At 33.1% G+C, this 18,350-nt stretch overlaps 1 long non-coding RNA gene across 1 annotated transcript; it reads right to left on the bottom strand.

Moving 5' to 3' along the window:
- Nucleotides 1-6,192: 6,192 nt before the first annotated feature.
- LOC142348637 (uncharacterized) lies at nucleotides 6,193-17,000 on the bottom strand. Its single transcript, XR_012760764.1, has 2 exons — nucleotides 16,778-17,000; nucleotides 6,193-6,564 (listed from the first exon to the last, which is right to left on the bottom strand). It is a non-coding gene; the product is annotated as an uncharacterized LOC142348637 (long non-coding RNA).
- Nucleotides 17,001-18,350: the final 1,350 nt, after the last annotated feature.

Below are 18,350 nucleotides of genomic sequence, written 5' to 3'. Positions count from 1 at the left end.
TTTTGATACAAAAACGCTAATTAATTATATCGGTAAAAAACTTAGAATTTAATTGCAGTGATATCTTCCAATTCAACCCAACGTTTCAACTAGGAGAAATATTCTAACAGAAAAAATCACAAAGTTGTTCTCAGCAAAAAAAATCACAAATAAGCAATTTGAGTAGAATAAATTTTTTTCAATCTTGTTGATTCTTCTTCAAAGTTTCTGAACAGAACAAGAACACTCAAATTAAATATGAGTTGAAAAAAAAACAACGAAGCAAATGAACATGAGCAAATTCAGAAAAAACAATCCTTTTTATCTAAAATAAAGTTCTTAGAGACGTTCAAAACCCCCTATTCAATTACTTTTTTCTTAATTCGGAGTGGTGAAATTTTATGATTTTCAATGGAGGGGGCTTTTTTACGTCCATTGTTAAAAAAAATTATAGGATCAGAAGCTTTACGCCCCTATTTTGATCCGAAATGAACTATTCATTCAAAACTTAACAATTTTTTGGTGGAAAAGAGATATATAAAAAACAGGTGGCTTCTATTTCGTCTTTGAAAAAAATATATATTAAAAGTGTGGTTTGATTTTATTATTGAAAAAAGATTGTCTAAGGAGATATTGTATGCATATTTTTGCAGATATTCTTTCAACTGGTATCCGAGACTCATGAGTCGAAAACCAATTGACAAGAACTTGATTCAAAAAATTTTTCTTCGTTATATTGTAAGGTTTGGGAAACAGAAAAATTGTGCACATAAGGTGCCAAAATTCGATCTTAAAAACTTGTAGCATCAAAAACAGAGAGAGATCAGAATAAGAATAAAACAAAATTTATAATTAAAAATGTCAAATTTAAAAGATTAGAGCGACACGTACCTTACATTCAGTCAGTATCAAAACTGAATCAGAACATTTTCAGAAAAATATTATCTTTCGGTACTGATTCAGAAAGTTTTCATAATAGTTTTTGTATTGACTCTAAAACCCATCTGAATCAGAGCAAAGCTCAGGACTTATGTTCTCTAAATTCCTCTGAACCATAGGAAAATTCAAGAACGCTTTTCTGAATTAACTCTGAATAAGAATGAATATCAAAAGTTTTCTCAACACTGCAGACACACACAAAAACACTTCCCATTGGTTATTTACCCGTTATTTGAACGCTTTTTTTCAATTGACCGCTTCTTGAACAATTTTTTTGTGCTCAGAAACGTTTTCAATGTAGCACATCGAAATCAAAGTTTTAAAAATAGCAATGTACATAACTGTTGGTCAAAAAAACGTTACAAGATCTTCTGGAGCTTTTTCTGAGCAATTTCTGAGAACTGAGTCAGTAATCAGATACAAAAAAATTCTTCATTTCAAACTTTTTTCACAATCTCTGGAAGTTTTTAACATTTACTGAAAGCCGTAACCGCTTTTTCTTGATAATAAGTTCCTCTTTCTAAGCAATTTGAGTAGATTAAAATTTTTCAATCTTGTTGATTCTTCTCTGAAGTTTTCTGAACAGAAAAAGAACACTCAAATTAAAATTGATTTGAAAATAAGCAACAAAGCAAATGAACATGAGCAAATTCAGAAAAAAAAAACAATCCTTTTATCTAAATTAAAGTTCTTAGAGACGTTCAAAACTCCCTATTCAGTTAATTCTTTAATATTCAGAGTAAAATTTTATCATTTTCAATGGAGGGAGCTTTTATGTCCATTGTTAAAAAAATTTATGGGATCAGAAGCTTTACATTCAGAAAATTTATAGGATCAGAAGCTTTACATTCAGAAAATTTATAGATTTTTAGGATCAGAAAATTTATAGGATTACAAGCTCCGAAACGAACTATTCATTCAAAATTTAGCAATTGTATGGTGGAAAAGAAATATATAAAATACAGGTGGCTTCTATTTCGTCTTTGAAAAAAAATATATATTAAAAGTGTGGTTTGATTTTATTATTGAAAAAAGATTGTCTAAGGAGAGAGTGTATGCATATTTTTGCAGATATTCTTCAACTGGTATCCGAGACTCATGAGTCGAAAACCAATTGACAAGAGTTTGATTCAAAAATTTTTCTTCGTTATATTGTAAGGTTTGGGAAACAGACAAATTGTGCGCATAAGTGCCTAAATTGGATCTTAAAATTTTGTAGCATCAAAAACAGAGAGAGATCAGATTAAGAATAAAACAAAAATTATAACTAAAAATGTCAAATTTAAAAGATCAGAGCGGCGCTTTTCTTACATTCAGTCAGTATCAAAATTGAATCTGAACATTTTCAGATAAACATTATCTTTCAGTACTGAATCCGAAAGTTTTCAGAATAGTTTTTGTATTGACTCTGAATCCTATCTGAATCAGAGCAAAACTCAAAATTTATGTTCTCTGAATTCATCTGAACCATAGGAAAATTCAAGAATGCATTTCTGAATTAACTCTGAATAAGAATGAATATCAAAAATTTTCTCAACACTGCAGACACACACAAAAACACTTCCCATTAGTTATTTACCCGTTATTTGAACGCTTTTTTTGCTATTGATCGCTTCTTGAACAATTTTTTCGTGCTCAGAAACGTTTTCAATGTAGCACATCGAAATCAAAATTTTTAGGCTGGCAATGTACATAACTGTTAACTGTTGCTCCAAAAAACGTTACAAGATCTTCTGGAGCTTTTTCTGAGCAATTTCTGAGAACTGAGTCAGTAATCAGATACAAAAAAAATTGTTCATTTCAAACTTTTTTCACAATCTCTGGAAGTTTTTAACAATTACTGAAAGCCGTAACCGCTTTTTCTTAATACTAACCTCCTCTTTCTAAGCAATTTGAGTAGACTAAAAGTTTTTCAATCTTGTTGATTCTTCTCTGAAGTTTTCTGAACAGAAAAAGAACACTCAAATTAAAATTGATTTGAAAATAAGCAACAAAGCAAATGAACATGAGCAAATTCAGAAAAAAACAATCCTTTTATCTAATTTAAAGTTCTTAGAGACGTTCAAAACTCCCTATTCAGTTAATTCTTCAATATTCAGAGTAAAATTTTATCGTTTTCAATGGAGGGAGCTTTTATGTCCATTGTTAAAAAAATTTATGGGATCAGAAGCTTTACATTCAGAAAATTTATAGGATCAGAAGCTTTACATTCAGAAAATTTATAGATTTTTAGGATCAGAAAATTTATAGGATCAGAAGCTCCGAAACGAACTATTCATTCAAAATTTAACAATTGTATGGTGGAAAAGAAATAAATAAAAAACAGGTGGCTTCTATTTCGTCTTTGAAAAAAATATATATTAAAAGTGTGGTTTGATTTTATTATTGAAAAAAGATTGTCTAAGGAGAGATTGTATGCATATTTTTGCAGATATTCTTTCAACTGGTATCCGAGACTCATGAGTCAAAAACCAAATGACAAGAACTTGATTCAAAAAATTTTTCTTCGTTATATTGTAAGGTTTGGGAAACAGAAAAATTGTGCTCATAAGGTGCCAAAATTCGATCTTAAAAACTTGTAGCATCAAAAACAGAGAGAGATCAGAATAAGAATAAAACAAAATTTATAATTAAAAATGTCAAATTTAAAAGATTAGAGCGACACGTACCTTACATTCAGTCAGTATCAAAACTGAATCAGAACATTTTCAGAAAAATATTATCTTTCGGTACTGATTCAGAAAGTTTTCATAATAGTTTTTGTATTGACTCTAAAACCCATCTGAATCAGAGCAAAGCTCAGGACTTATGTTCTCTGAATTCCTCTGAACCATAGGAAAATTCAAGAACGCTTTTCTGAATTAACTCTGAATAAGAATGAATATCAAAAATTTTCTCAACACTGCAGACACACACAAAAACACTTCCCATTGGTTATTTACCCGTTATTTGAACGCTTTTTTTGCAATTGATCGCTTCTTGAACAATTTCTTTGTGCTCAGAAACGTTTTCAATGTAGCACATTGAAATCAAAGTTTTAAGAATGGCAATGGACATAACTGTTGCTCAAAAAAACGTTACAAGATCTTCTGGAGCTTTTTCTGAGCAATTTCTTACAAATGAGTCAGTAATCGGATACAAAAAAATTGTTCATTTCAAACTTTTTTCAGTATCTCGGGAAGTACTTAACAAATGCTGAAAGTCGTAGCCGCATTTTCTTGATACTAACCTTCTCTTGCTTCATTTAGCCAGTTGGCCCGGGCCTTAGAACTAGATAACAAAAAAGAGCTGACTTCAAATTTTGGTCGCTAATTAAATATGTTTATCGCAAAAGTTGTTTGTTTATACGGGGATCATAAAATCACAAGTTTGAATGAAATAATCAATATAGCTTCATACTGTGAATGTTTTTTGAATGTTTTTTTACTGTAACAATGTCTCAATGTCTTTTTATCTTCAGATTGGAGAGTATTGATACTTTTCTGGAGTGAAGGTGCATTTGCTCAGGGTTAAGAAATTTTTAATTTTATTTTATCTAACATTTGCGCATGGTTGAAAAATTTTCATTTTTATTTTATCTAACATATGATTTTTGGCGGTCTCATCGAACTCCGATTTTGGGTTTAGATAGTCATTTTAGGAATGGACTATAGTTGAACAATTGAGGTCGTAATCTGGTTTTGTTTCTTCTCAAGTGGTTATAAAACCATGACTCTGTTTTTGACAACTGTATTTGCATGCATTAAGATTTTGCCATCTAGACTGTTTCACTATTTTCGCATGACCTTATCCCCTGATGATTTCTTTGCTCGGATGATTGGTTTTAAGTACGAAAAGTTGAAAAAGTCTAGTTTGGAAGTATTACGAGTACTCTTAGGAGTGGAATAAACGGAGTACCAAGGCGGATTCTAATAGGGCTCTTTCCCCGTGTCGAATTTTAAACCCCCCCCCCACCCCCCCCCCCCCCCCCAATCTTGCATCGTTTTACCTCCCGTAGACATTTTAACAATTTACCCCCTATTCGTACATTAGTTTGGCAGGGGAGGGGGGGGGGGGGGGTTGTAGTTTCGAAACGGGTCTACAGCCTCAATGATTAACCATTAAGTACTGCTAATTTCTACGCGCGAAATAGAATTACCAATTTCAATATGATTTTTTACAAACCAACTCTGTTCTTGTAAAGAAACATAGAATTATAACTTTTATTGTAAAAACACCTAGAAGAGATACTGGATTCAGATGGGCACCTCTACGCACTAAAAATTCAGGTAAATTTACCTGAAAAAAAAAACACCTGAACTTACCTGAACAGTTCTTCTTACTGTCTTACTTGAACCATACCTGAACACACCTGAAAAATACCTGAAATTTACCTGAACTCCATAAAATACCTGAACTGTTCAGGTAAATTTTTCAGCTGTTTTTGAGGTAAGTTCAGATAAAAATTCAGGCAGTAATACCTGAGTTTTTCAGGTCGATTTCAGGTATTTTCAGGTTTGTTCAGTTTTGGTTCAGGTGAGACAAATCTGCCTGAACTGTTCAGGCACATTCAGGTGTTTTTTTTTCCAAGTTAATTCCCCTGAACTACTTTTAGTGTGTACTAACAAACATTTTTGGAAGACTAAGAAACCAATTCAGGCAAAAAGCTTTTTTATCGCTGAGTATGCACTTCCTTGTTTCTGATCGGTCAATTTAATAGAATAATCGCAAACTAGATTTTCATCTGCTTTACTATTTTTGCCGAAGCTTCTCTCACAAATTCTTTACAATAAAGCACTTTTCTGTAATAGTGTTAGTAGATTTTGTTTTGACTTTATCATGTTAACTGGGGTAAACTCATGGTTAACAACTTTCCCGCAGATGCGACCCTATATCTTTTCTTATATGCAACATTGGACCTCATTGCAGAGGTGTCCGACGAAAACAATACCTTACACCAACAAATGACCCTTAGTTCGTTTTTGTAAATCAATTTGCGCACCTTCCAAACTTTACTTATAGCACAAAGTGAGCAAAACTGAGATTTAAAATAATTGATAACGATAAAACCCTGAAAACAGGTTATCAGGAAAGTTCACCACTACAATACCGATATTTTTTTAATTAAAAAATGTGATCTTTGTACCAACAAAAGAAACGATTTTCGTAATGGAAGATAATGTTTACCTTTAAAGCGAGCTTTCTGTTATAAAAAATGAAACATTTATAATTTAGTTTTTAAGTTTCTTCGAGCCTATTCTGAACTTGAGTCTTCACTTCGAAACCAAAACTATATTCTATTTTTTGCAGCTTTAATTTTATTTTTTAAAAACTTTTTCAACGTCTATCGGATAATAACACAGCAATTGAATGATGAACAGATGGAACATATAAACAACATCAAAGAAAGCAAAATAATTACGGTTTCAGAGTTTTCATTGCAACTACTAAGACTACTTTCCAATAACCCAGTCCGAAGAGATGATGGTGGTATGATAGATGTTGCTGTTATAGTCACACTTGAGCGCCCACCTGGAATCGAACCACTGTCGAACGTATCGGAATCTGACACATTTCCGCCAGTGGTGTTAATAATCCATTGCCAGTACTCGGAGTGAAGAAAATTGATTGCGTACAATTCGCTGCCGATGTTGTTGACCAAAATACCTAAAAGGCAAATAACTTAAACAGCGCAAAACAGAAAAACATACCCGGCAGATTGCCGGAAAATAGCCGCCGTTGATTCCAATAAGCATGATTGGGATTGAACGAATAGAATATATTGAAAAAAAAAGATTTTTGTACAAAAATAATTTTTAAGTCCGATTTATTTTGATGGCATTTCGTAGTTGAACATACTTCTGTTTCTTAGAGAGAGGCTACAGGGGCTACTATCAACACCAATAAGCATTAGAGGTGGTAACTAAGACTTATAGGAACGACGTTCAAATAGCGGGCATCTAAAATTGGGCTTTATGGGTTTATCCCGTTTCTATTTCTGACTTCAATTTTTTATACCGACTCTGTTCACTTTGAATTGCTTTGCTTAGCAACTGATGTTCAAATTCACTTTTAGCAGAATGAGAGAAGAGAGAAACTAGCCTAGAGAAGTCAAAAAGATTTCACGCAAAATGTCGAAAAAGCGGCAAAATGGTAAAGCGAAAAGTTTGACGAAGTAGAAAACATAGCAGGACAAGTCCTGACACACAATTCAAAGAATTTTCATTGACTAAACAGAAAACTAGACCAAGAACGGACTATGAATGGATTGGGAAAACCATTTCGGAAAAAATCCGATCCAAAAAATCGAAAAAACTGTAAAAATCAAAGTGAAATTGCCGCATGTGAAAAAAAAAACCACTAGTGAGAAAGCGGGATTTTGTTCAAACACCGTTCTCTCACTCTACTTTAAATTTAGAGCGAAAAAATTTCACGCCGCAAAACCACTCGCTTTTTCGCTCCACTTCCTGTTTCGGCGTGACCAAAATCACTACTCCCATTTGACTTCAAAAATCATGAAACAATACAATTCAAATTCTTTTATTTGTAAAAAAAATACGAGCGCAATAATAGCCGGCTGAGAAGATGAGGGCGGCTATTAATCACTATAAATAGATTGAGGTGATAATATTGTTTTTACCAAAAAAAGCAATAATGACAGTTAAATGGCCAACCAGATTGAGCTAGTAATGGGATTCGGTCGGTAAAATAGCAAATTAAAAAACAAAAGGAATGGTCCGAAGCAGTCTGGAACTCGTCTGATCAGAGGCGGCTTCGAGCGCACTTCGACCGCACAATGATCTTCGAGCACACACTCGTCTGATCGGAGGTCAAGTCGGCCTGGGACGGTCTGATCAGAGACCACACTTGTCTGGGAAGGTCTGATCAGAAGCAATTTCGAGCTCAACCTGGGAATTGATGAACTGACTAGCGATTTTTTCAAGGTCGACCACGGTCTTATTATATCTAAATATGATTGACCTAAAGTGTTCTCGTCTTTTCCTGGGTCTTTTCCTCGCCAAAAACTGTTCACGGGTCTTTTCTTTTTGACACACCTCGTTTTTTGTGTCAGCACATGTTCAACATGCTTTGTCAACATGTTTGGGAGGATCTTATTCTAAGTGATTAAAAAAGGATAGATTTCAAATAAGTGGATTAACACAGTGTAATTTTATTGCATTTCTAAGAGTGTAAAAATCCTCTAAAATTGTAGTGTATTTCTAAGTGTGTAATTTTCCTTAAAAATATAATGCATTTCTAAGCGGCAATTTCTTTAAAATTGCACTCTTTCACTCTTTTCCCTACAAAAAATTCGACTGAAGAGTGTAATTTTTCAGAGTGTTAAAGAGTGGAGTAAAGAGTGTAAAGAGTGTGTAAAAATCGTAAATGCCTCAAAACTACACTCTTACACTCTTTTCCCCGCTATTTAAGATTGTAAATTGTTTTACACCCTTATTCTCGCTTAATAACGGTGGAATATGGGTGGACGCCTCGGCCGCGAAAAGAGCCAAGCATGCAATTGCGCATACTTGTGTATTTCTGAAAGTCAGGGCTTTCTCACATTAGCTCCACCGGTAGCCTTGAAATGATTTTCGGGCGATTCAAAATTCTAAGGCAATTAACTCATCGGTATCTTCAGTCTTAGACAAAAGTAATGAAAACCTTTATTGTTTTCTCTGGTATAGTCGGTTTGAACGGTTTGCAAACAGAAAAAAACTGTCGGTTTTTTTCGATCTGAAAAGGCGGGAATATTGGTATGTCGGGTTTCAAATGTCACAAATCATCGCTCAGCTGGGTTGCAAACGTAGAAAGTCTTAGGGGTTTCAAGCATAGGAAATTGTCGGTACGTAAGGTTTCAATTGTAGTAAATCACTGGTATGTTGGGCCGCAAACAAAGAAATTCATCGGGGTAAGATAAGCTGTGTTTCATCGGAAATCTTTGGTAGGCGTGGTTTCAAATGTAGAAAATTGTAGGGTTGTTGGTATTTCAAACGAAGCGAATCATTGCTATGTTGGGTTTCAAGCGTAGTAAATTGTCGGTACGCTGGGTTTCAAAAAGAGTAAATCATATTGAGGTTTCAAATTCAGGGAATTGTCGACACGATAGGTTCAATAAGTTGGAAATCACTGATATGTTGGGCTTCCGGCGTCTGAGTTCATCGCTATGTTTGTTTTAAACGTAGGAAAATGTCGGTATAATCGGTCTCAAACGTAGGAAATCACTGGTTTGTCGGCTTTGAAAAGTAGGAAGTCATTGGTTTGTTCGGTTTCAAACAGAGGAAATCAACTGGTTGTTGGGTTCCAAACGTAAGAAATTATTGCTATGACTTGATTTAAATTTACAAAATTTTCGGTATAATCGATTTCAAAGGTAAGAAATTGTCGGAAAATTGTTTGTATGTTTGGTCTGAAATATAGTAAATCTACATTTGTTGTTGTTTTTTAGAGATCTTCTGGAATAGAGAACCACTGTTATTAGGTATTGAGGTTCGGACCGCATTCAATTAGCAGTCGTCTTTAATAGTTGTCTAGATGAGGCAGTGCCACATCCTAACAATTTATGGACCGCAAAAGTTTTTATTGAACTTGCCAAGGTTGTGCCAGAAGATTTTGGAAACTGATTTTAGCTTTTACAGTTTCTTGAAAATAAGCCGCACATCCTATGACGCTATAGTAAATCTTACAGAGAGCCAGCTGATTTTTGTTCCGACCCCACTTATGGGGGAAAGAACTATATACTCAAATGGGTTTTTTTTGTTCCGACAATTTTGGCCGATCGATATAGTCATCGTAGAGAAATGTGAGTGGTATCATTAAAAAGCTCGTCCAGAGAACAATTAGGAATTAAAAAGTTTTATGAATGTTCTTCGAGGAGTTATAGATGTTTAAAATTTTGTGTGAAAAAAGTGATGTTTGGCATAAATTTGTTCACTTTTTTTTGCACAAATTAAGATTTTTTCTTTGAAAATTTCAGTTCAAAGTTACATTTTATGCTACAAATGAAACAACCTTGGGTTTCTAACAGACCAAAAGCCATATAAAAGAGTAGTTTTTGTCTTATAGGGAAATTTACTACAAAAAAATCGATTTCTATTTCAGAGATGATATTTTAAGAACCATTTCATTTTTTTTATTTTCTCTCTAAAGTCATTTAGAGACTAGTTACTTTTCAAATCCATGTTCTGTTCAAGACAAAACTCAATTACAGTCAAATGATGCCCAATGAACAAATAATTCCTTTTTAAGGAATCATTTTTATGGCTTCGATTCTGAGTTTTCGTAATTTTTACTAAAATGTTAATTTTTTTTTGAGGTTTATTAAATTTTTGTTGTACTATGAGATAGACCCGTTGCCTAAAAGTAAAAGAAGTTTCCTTAAGAGCAGTAAGCGCTACTATGTAGTCGCTTAAGAGGACAACTAAGACTGTTAAGGCTGTTGAGACCTTTAAAAAAAATTCAAAAAAAATTCTTCTTGGAGAAAAACCGATCCTAAACTTGTTTCTGTGAACTGTAAGTCAGCATCAATACTGAGAAAATCCACTTCTTTTCTGATGCAACCAAAATTAATCTGGTTAGAGGTTTTATCTGCTAACTATTGTCTTTATGACTGGGATGCCACAACTTTTCATAATTTTTTTAAATTTCTGGTTATCTTTTTCATAATTTGGATTCTTTTGAAATTTTATCACATTATCCAATTATTGCAATTTCCCATTGACATAAAAAGGCTTTCAATCTATCATAGATAAAATTTGCAGAGAAAAATGTATGGCTTTATAGGCTTCGACACTGTCTTCTCAAACATTTCTACTAATTTTTTTGGTTTTTGCCTGTGTTTGTTGTCGTTTTCATAGTCATACGACTTATTGTGATGACTTATTGATAATTTTAAAATGAAACAAATTGTTGCCGTCTCATCGAAGAATAACTTTATATAACTTATTGTTTTGTTGATTTTCGTTGAACGCCTTTGAGTTTAATGGGTTTGATACCACCGGGTTTTCACAAAAAATGCGTAGTTATAAAGATGGGTTCATATTGCTTGGTCTTTTGGAGTCAAATTCTTGCAAAAAAGGATTTCCATTGTTGTTAAAAAATCATTCAAATATGAGTTTTTTCAAACGAAAAGTTACTTTTCTCTCTCAACTTTTTTTTTCAATTTGCGGTTTATGCCTGTTTTTTATGCTCTATGTAGTCGTAAAGAACTGAGAGGTCTCATTGACCATTAACTTAATTTTGACCAAATGAAGGTACGCAGTGCAGTAGATTTATAGCGTTAGTCTAAAAGTTTGTGATATCATTTGTTTTTAAACGTTTTTCAACATAGCTGGCAGAGTGCCAGAAAGTAGCCGCAATAGATTCGTATATCTGCAGTCTCAAAAAAACAAGTAAAAAGTCAGACCAAAAAAGTCGTCTTTTCATGGAAGGCTGATTTGTTATAATTTGATTAAAAATCTGTATAAGTTATTGCTGCATCTATTATTTGCTCTCAAATAACCTTCATATAGAGTGACACACACCCATTTGGCCTTATCTCTTTGAATTAAAGTAAAAAAAGTCAATATGATAGTGAGGAAGTCATTTTTGAGAGTGAGATAAGTCAAGTGTGACCAGAAATTTAATTACGTGAATGAACAAAAAAACTCGCTCCACTAGGAGCGAAAAACGACGTCGAGCATGCAATTCTGTTGAAATTGCATGAACGAATGAACAAAAAGTTGCTGTGACGTCGTATGGTCGTAACAAAAATCTTGACGACGAAATACAAAAACATAGCAAGACAAGTCCTGAAGTAAAGTTCAAAAAGTTTTCGTTGACTACAGACAAAAATCAAGACCTAGAAAGGACTATGATAGAATTGGGAAAAACATTTAGAGAAAAATCCGATCCAAAAAAATCGAAAAAACAGTAAAAATTAAAGTGAAATTGCCTGATGTAAACAAAAAACCACTTGCAAGAAAGAAAGTTTTTGTTCAAACACCTATTTTTTTACTCTACATTAAAATTGGAGCCAAAAACATCCACGCCGCAAACCACTTGCTTCTTCGCTCCACTTCCTGTTTCGGCGTGACCAAAATGACTACTCCAATTTGACTTCAAAAATCGTGCAAATGCTTGAACAGATCTTAAAAAAGGACAACGCCCCAATACAATTCAGATTTTTTGAATCGTAAAAAACCAAGAGAAGGCCAATAATAACCCCAGCCATCGCTCTGCGGCTATTAAAAGCTTTTCTGTTTTTAATGTTACATTTGTCACCTTGTATCTAATTCTCAAAATTGAGGGCCCCTCTAGTTCCCTGTAGTTTGAAATTTAAAGTGGCTACTGAAATTAAATCGTAACTGATCTTTATTTTTTTCAACAATATGCGTTTTCATAAAAGTTTTGTTTGTGGTCAATATTTGTGTTGGAGCTGAGCTCGCTAAGCTTGCGTAGACGGGAAAATAGAAACAAAACACTTCCTGTTTTCCTAGTCATTTAATAGTTATAGTTCTAGTTCTAGTTACAGTTTGTCACGTGAGAAAAAAAGAGAAAAGGGGGAAATAAAAAAAAGCAACATACAGAACTCAACGTAGCAGCAGCACAAAACGGCTTAAAGTATAACTCAGCAAAATATTGCAAAAAACAAATTGTCTTGAGCAGTAAATAACGTGTTACTGTGTCTTGAACTAGAAATATTCCTGAGCAGTAAATTGTTACTGTGTCTTGTATTCGAAATATTATTCTTGAGCAGTAAATTCTGTTACTGTGTCTTGTATCTACGAAATATTGGAACTGAAATTCAACTGTTACAACCCCAACTTCTGGTGTTCTCAACTTTTGAGTACAAACAGCAAAAGCCAACTTAAGTTTTAATTTAAATATTTTTGCACAAACAGGTCTTAGACATATATCTTTGTCTTCGATTTGTTTTTTCTATCGGATTGAACTGGTATACATAAAGAGATCCCGTATTGTGTGATCTCTAGCAATCCAGTTCAAATTGATAGTTGAAAAAACTAAGATTAGCCAATAATTACGAACAGAGTAGTAAATGCAACGGTAAGTACAGCAGAACGGATATACAGTTACAACAGCAAACTGCATAAACGAACAATCCGGACAGATTTTGTAACCACTCAGAACGAACTGGGCGGTGTAAAACTTTCTTTGTGAAACACAAGGAGAGCAGCCGTTACAATTTGTGTTCATTTTACTCTTCTTTTAGCATATTCGCGTAAAAACAGATCCCAATGATTTTCAAATGAGGCCCAAGTGAACTAACTTATTCTTTCAGCATAGTTTTAACTGAAATATTTTAATTAACATTTGAAAAAAAAATAAAATGTTCAGATAAAGCGAAAGATTTTAATGGCTTCAAAAATTAGTGTTTTCGCAAATTGTTTATATTTTTTTTCAATTTTTCTTTAGTCCGTTTCTGTGGCTTAGTCTATTCGAAGACAGGTTATATTGAATTCATAATAAGTTTTCAGTGTATTTATCAGGAGTGTTTTTTGTTAAAAAGTAATGGTTTTTAAGACGTTTGTAAGTATTTGGTTTAAAAAATATTGGCTGATTTTTGAATTTCGCCTCATTATTGCCTCTTTTTGTCAACTTGTTACCTAGTCTCATGAATATAAAGTCCCACAAGTTTAGTAGTAACGAAAAAGTAAATTTTTATAGTTAGGTTTTCTTCTGATTGTATTTTGACGTTGTTACTAGGTGCTTTTAATTTCAGATGTTGATTTTTTGGCGTACTTTCCTTTTGCTTATTTTTGTTTATTTTTTTCTCCAGTAGTCTTAATAATGGTGTGAGATCACCGAACAATGTAGTGAAGCAAGGCATTATGTAATTCATTTAGTAGATTGTGTAACAACTTTATCAAACTCAAATATCTATTTTTGATTATCTCTTCATTTGGTTGACTTTTATGTCAAAATTGTAGATGATCGCGGGTCGGAACATCATGTGCAAACACACATTAAGAAGCCTCCTTGTTAAAAAAAATTCTACGGATGGCAGTCTTTGCTGTGCAGAAAATTTATTAATTGGTGTGCTCAATATGATCTCCTTAGTACGGGTTAATCATATTCATTTCGAAGATAATCTCGCAAATTCTTTTAGTAGTGCATCTGATCTTATAACTCTTTTCACTGGGAAGTGTTTGGACGAAAATACATGTGAGCATTCTACTGTAGTACTCATCTATCATATCTTGCTATAAGAAGAAGAATTCTTACATTATTTTGCGTTTATTTTGTTGGGGTTGATCTTACTAAATTTTGCGTTTAAATCAGCATTGGTTTTACATATTTTTTGGGTGACTAGGTATGGGCTTGTGTGTGTGTGTTTGAACTGGGCGGGCGGGGGTAGTTTGGTACTTGGGAGGATGCCGGTTAGGGTTAGGTTAGTGATTTTAGAGTCTTAAACGTATTTTTGTTGTCAAGTTCATGTTAGGTGCATTGAAAACCACAAAATTTGACTATTTGCTACTAATAAGTACTGAATATTTGTAAGAACTACGCTTAGAAACTCAAAATTAATTATAATTCACGCCTAGAAACAGCAAAATTATGTAAGACCTACGATCTTAGAAACGCCAAAATTATGTGCAACGTGATTTTACAGTTCGATTTCAAAGAATGTCCCTTGATATAACTAAGGTACTGTGGCACAGTGGTAGAAACAGCGATAAGCAAGCAGGAGGTCAGTGTGGCTCGAGTTTCATACACAGAGGTTTGCCAGTTAAATTTTTGTAAGATCAACGCAAAATTATGTAAGTTCTGCGCTAATTTCAACGAAAAGTTATATAAAATCTACGCTTAGAAACCCAAAATTATGTAAGATAAGCGGTAACTAGCGTTGATAAGTCGGAAAATTCACCGCAATTTTCTTACAAAAATTTGCATTGAAAGCGATCAGTTTACGTCTATAAATTTAATGCACTCAACGCAAAATTATGTATGAAAAATGCGGCGATTTTTCCAATTTGTCAACTCTAGTTACAGCTTATCTTACATTTTTTTTTGCAAAAAATCCTCCACCTGTGCCATTAAAGGGTTGATAAACATCGGTTTCTCAAGGAAAGAAAATTTAAATCTCGTGAAATTCATTCTGGCTCTAATTGAACTTTACATCACCGCAAACATTACCTAATCCATAAGTATACAGTAGAAAATTTTCCACTAACGGACTATTGGTGATGGAAAATTTATTGTTTTTGTATTTCTCGAACAATTTAAGAGTGTTTTCGTCAATTCTAGATGTCATAAGAAACTAGAAATTCAACGGTTACGTGGAAGAACTCAGAGACTCTACTCAGAACAAATATAAGTGTTTCTCTCTGTTTTCAATTGAAATCGACATCAAAATTTTTTTACAATCCTTGTTTCCTCATGTCAGTTTTCGTGGATCCAAAACTTTAAAAACGTGAAGAGAATTGACAATGGAGAATTTAAACCGAAAACATATACACTCATTAGGTGCACTTCATCATCGTACGTATTCTCAATTGAAAACTCAATTTTTGTTGTAATAGTGAGACCATTTTCATCACCCAACTCGAATTTTAGCTGGCTTCAAATGACGAAAGAAATGAGATCACATGCACAAAATCAATTTTTGAGTAGAATTGAGAGTAGTTCAATTTGTGAGTACTGTACGGAAACAAAAAAAAAGGGATTCAGAGCACAGAAAATAGACAGAAGCAAAGTGGTAAAATGGGTCTTCTTTAAAAATTTTTTCTCGCTGATGATGCTCCAAAGGACTGCAAAATAACTAACTTCACTTAAAGTTGCGACGTATATGCTGGTTTTGGTGTTCTCTTGCAAAATCGGCCAAGTAAAGAATACTTAATTACCATATTGTTTTTTTTCTTTTATAATGTTGCTATATACCCTTTTCATAACTTTTTCTTTTATATTGTTGCTATATAAAACTATTTAGAAACCAAATAAAAGTTGATAATAACCTGGTCAATAGATTACAATGTTTAAAAAAGCAACTCCAGGAATTTAACCGGGAAAACTTTTCGCACACAACACTAACACAAAATCTTGAATCAAAAAGATAGGATTTTTTTTGAAGTTTTCTGAAAATGGACTAGAGTTGAAGAAGAAAATCTAAGCTGTAATATAAAAAGATCTATTATCAAGAACTAACTGAAAGTTCAAAAGAAGGAAAAATTTTAAAAAATTAATGGGAGTACGTCAGACTTCGATTCAAATTTTATTTAAGCTTTCCTTTTTATATAGAAAAAGAGTGATAAAACCAAAAGGATACTTTTTTAAATTTTAGAAAACGACAAAATCATAGCGAGCAATGGGCCAGAACAAATTCAACTACTGGTCAAAAGGAGAGAAGAGCTAATAAATATTCATTTGCCGTTTTTTTTTGCATGTCGACTAGCACTTGACAGGTAATCTGGAAAAATATTGCTTATAGATCCAAAAGAAAATTGTTAGATCTTTCAGGCAAAATAGATTTAAAAAAAGAAAACAGTTTAACACAAAAACTATTTTAAGTTTCCGTTTTTCTACGAAATTTTCATTTTTCTACTTCATTTTTACTACAAAAACAGCATTATTTACGAAACTAATATCTTATGAAAATATGATACTAAACTAGTAAGCGTAAATTGCATAAAAAATGATTAGAGCTAATGGATGTAACTTTTGTTGTTTTTCTCTCCTATTTTCAAAACTGCAAAAAAATTATTTCAGTTTACAATTGTTTTGCTTGTAACAGTTGAAAAATTGCCTGATTATTATGCCTTACTTCAAAAAAGAGAGAGAAAATAATGTTCATGATTTATAGCTGAACACTTCAGAAGAATATTTTGCTATAGCTAGCAGACACAAATCTTCTTTATCATAAAAAATTAAAATATGTAATATTTACCAATAAGGCATGTAGACTCGGTTCCATTATCGTCCTTCGTGTACCTGACCACAGGTGCACCTTTGTAATTCGAATTTTTTGTGTTCACGTAATGGTTCTCGTCGTTTTTGAAACAAAGGAGGGAAGATATATTTCTGAACCTGCAATTGTTTTTCAGAGGTAATTCATATTTGCGGAAGTAGAATTGTGGACCATCACCTGGATAGTCGAATACTTTGATCACTCCCTGTTCACGTAACAGACACACAAAAAGTATTTGTCAGAATTACCCTAATTAAAATCATGCGGATTTTGTTGAAAAAAAAAACGGGTTGAAAATTTTTTTGAAAAAGGTGTAAGAAATGCGCGGACAACCGCTAAAAAATAATTTTGACGAAATATTTTAATTGTTCACTCAGCGTGATGATTTTTCAAAGCATTTCTCGAATAATTTTTGCCAACGAGAATTAGATAAATATGAAAAACTTATCCGCTGGATTTTATTCCGCTTGTTGCTGAACCTGGCTGCGCATTTCTCACCAAACAATTTCCACACTTTAGAAGATTTTATTGCAGTTTTAAATACTTGCCCAATTTCTCTACCTTTAGCACATTTTTATTCACAACCTTTAGCGCATAAAATTCACAGCCTCAGTTCATGATCCCGGCCAACGGAACAAGAGATTAGTCTTTATTGTTCTGCTAGAGTGCTGTAAAATGCCAGTAATAAAAAACTCCAGCCATCAAAAAATGCCAATAAATACTTGCTACCATTAATTATAAAAAAAACTTGTGAAATTTTTCTGTTTTTACTTCAACAACTCCACGCTATTATAACTTATGAGCACTCACTCACCGTGATCCAAACAAAACTAAAATTGCAGACCACTGGCATGACAATAAAAATGGTTAGGTTTGGTCATGGATAAATTGGGAAAGGAGTCAGAAATCCAAAAACATCTGTGTGGACGGTTTGACATGTACCAGAGGCAGACACGGCCTCAAGCAAAAGTGATATCAAAAGCATCATGGAAAGATTTTACGGGTTTTCATCTAATTATCAATTTTTTGCTTAAAGTATTGAGGGCAGTTTCAGAACTCGCTTAAAAGTGTTAGATGACTTAATTATTAATTTAAATTATAAAAGTGAGCACGGAAAATTTGCACGGTTAATTCATTGATATCGCAACTGATGAAAAGCTCATTGCCGTAAAAACAACGATTTTACTCACTTATACTCCCGTTGATAATAATGACAAGAGAACCTGGTGATCTGAAATCAAATTCAAAAATCCAAGTCAAATCAAAATAAATTTAGAAAGCTAAAAAAATAGAGTGGACTCCTTTCGGCTAAAAGCGGTCATGCTGGCTCCAAAGATTTATATGTTTCTTTGTTTACAGAACAAATCTAACTTATTGAGTTTGGAAATGCCGTCGGTAATTTGGTAAATTTTGATACAACGTTCAAGTTGAAGCAAATTAAGCAAAAAGTAGACAATTGGTCAGGACAAAACATTATTGTTTTTGTTCTTGAAGAGTTTATTGACACGGCCATTTTAATTTTATAGAGAAGCAGCACAAAAAAATTGCATTG

The sequence above is a fragment of the Convolutriloba macropyga genome, chromosome 10, assembly GCF_964194025.1.
Source record: "Convolutriloba macropyga chromosome 10, txConMacr16.3, whole genome shotgun sequence".
NCBI classification, from domain to species: domain Eukaryota; kingdom Metazoa; phylum Xenacoelomorpha; order Acoela; family Convolutidae; genus Convolutriloba; species Convolutriloba macropyga.
This window is presented reverse-complemented; position numbering and strand designations above follow the sequence as displayed.